Consider the following 2,500-nt stretch of genomic DNA (forward strand, 5'->3'; position numbering starts at 1 on the left):
CCCCCGCCGGTAGACGGCCGGGAAGTCGCGGGGTAGGTCCCCGCCGTTCGCCCGTGCGGGTCGTCGGACCGCTTTTCGACGCTCGGGTCGTTTCAAACTCGCCACCGCGAGGCCGCCCGCCTCCTCGGGAGGGCGGGGGCGGCCGGCGCGCTCGCGCCACCGTAAGGAGGGTGAAACCCCGGGTGTGGGGGAGGAAGGGGCCGCTCGCCTGTGACCGGCGCGGGCTCCAGAGCCCGGGCCGAGCGTGCGGCGCCACCTCCCCGCCCGGGAGCGCTTCGCCAAATCGATCGGAAGAGGACGACGCTGGGCCAGAAGGGAAGGGGGTCTTTCGGACCGGAACCTTCATCCCAGGGCCCGCCGGATGGCTGCGTACGTCGTGGGGGCGCTCTGACTCCGGGCCCCGCGCCTGGCAAACTCCCCACCGGGAGCTGCGGGAGAGGCCAGAGCGCGTACCCGCAACCGGAAGGGGTCCCCGAGCCGCAGTTCGCGCATCGCTCGGAGTACCGGTTCGTCGAGGGGAGCGTTCGAAGTCTGGAGAGGCGCTCTTCTCTCACATATATCTCCCGGAGGCGTGGGATGAAGTGTCTTTGGGCGGTTGGGAGCCCCCCCCGCGTAAGCCGGGTCGGTCCCGCCAACTACCCGCCCCCCTGGAACTGCCGGGCGGACGCGGCAGGCAAATTCGACCCCATCCCGGTTCTACGGATTTTTTTGCTCCTTTGGCTCCCCCTCTGGCCGCTTTGGGGTACTGCAACCGAGGACCTGCCGAAACGCGTGGAACTGCCCGTCGGATTCGAGTTAAGAGGCGTCAACCGTGGAAGTCTGAACGGTCTGAAAAATTTTCTAAGTCCCAAGGACTCTCCGGCGTGATTCTCTGGAGCCCTTTTCGGCTTGCGAGGCTGCCCGACGCCCCTCCCGGATGATGGAAGTCTGACGGAATTTTTTTTTTTGACCGATTTCTCCCAACTGCCGGGGAACATTGGGAGAGATTGTCTGGAGCCCCGCTCGGGCTCCCGAGGGCCCCGACACCCCCCCGGATGATGGAAGTCTGACGGAATTTTTTTTTTTGACCGATTTCTCCCAACTGCCGGGGAACATTGGGAGAGATCGTCTGGAGCCCCGCTCGGGCTCCCGAGGGCCCCGACACCCCCCCGGATGATGGAAGTCTGACGGAATTTTTTTTTTTGACCGATTTCTCCCAACTGCCGGGGAACATTGGGAGAGATTGTCTGGAGCCCCGCTCGGGCTCCCGAGGGCCCCGACACCCCCCCGGATGATGGAAGTCTGACGGAATTTTTTTTTTTGACCGATTTCTCCCAACTGCCGGGGAACATTGGGAGAGATCGTCTGGAGCCCCGCTCGGGCTCCCGAGGGCCCCGACACCCCCCCGGATGATGGAAGTCTGACGGAATTTTTTTTTTTGACCGATTTCTCCCAACTGCCGGGGAACATTGGGAGAGATTGTCTGGAGCCCCGCTCGGGCTCCCGAGGGCCCCGACACCCCCCCGGATGATGGAAGTCTGACGGAATTTTTTTTTTTGACCGATTTCTCCCAACTGCCGGGGAACATTGGGAGAGATTGTCTGGAGCCCCGCTCGGGCCCCCGAGGGCCCCGACACCCCCGGAAAATCATGGAAGTAGGAAAATTTCGATTTTTCGTCTAAGTCCCAAGGACTCTCAGGCGAGATTGTATGGAGCCCCGCTCGGGCCCCCGGGGCCCCGTCACCTCCGGAAGTCCGCGGGGGCCTGAAACTTTCCAGTTTTCATCCAGGCGCCGAGGGCAGTAGGGCGAGAGCGCCCGGGGCCCCTCGGGCCCCCGGGGCCCCGTCACCTCCGGAAGGTCGCGGGGGCCTGAAACTTTCCAGTTTTCATCCAGGCGCCGAGGGCAGTAGGGCGAGAGCGCCCGGGGCCCCTCGGGCCCCCGGGGCCCCGTCACCTCCGGAAGGTCGCGGGGGCCTGAAACTTTCCAGTTTTCATCCAGGCGCCGAGGGCAGTAGGGCGAGAGCGCCCGGGGCCCCTCGGGCCCCCGGGGCCCCGTCACCTCCGGAAGGTCGCGGGGGCCTGAAACTTTCCAGTTTTCATCCAGGCGCCGAGGGCAGTAGGGCGAGAGCGCCCGGGGCCCCTCGGGCCCCCGGGGCCCCGTCACCTCCGGAAGGTCGCGGGGGCCTGAAACTTTCCAGTTTTCATCCAGGCGCCGAGGGCAGTCGGGCGAGAGCGCCCGGGGCACCTCGGGCCCCCGGGGCCCCGTCACCTCCGGAAGGTCGCGGGGGCCTGAAACTTTCCAGTTTTCATCCAGGCGCCGAGGGCAGTCGGGCGAGAGCGCCCGGGGCACCTCGGGCCCCCGGGGCCCCGTCACCTCCGGAAGGTCGCGGGGGCCTGAAACTTTCCAGTTTTCATCCAGGCGCCGAGGGCAGTAGGGCGAGAGCGCCCGGGGCCCCGTCACCTCCGGAAGGTCGCGGGGGCCTGATACTTTCCAGTTTTCATCCAGGCGCCGAGGGCCACC

Source organism: Anomaloglossus baeobatrachus, unplaced genomic scaffold (genome assembly GCF_048569485.1).
Source record: "Anomaloglossus baeobatrachus isolate aAnoBae1 unplaced genomic scaffold, aAnoBae1.hap1 Scaffold_900, whole genome shotgun sequence".
NCBI classification, from domain to species: Eukaryota; Metazoa; Chordata; class Amphibia; order Anura; family Aromobatidae; genus Anomaloglossus; species Anomaloglossus baeobatrachus.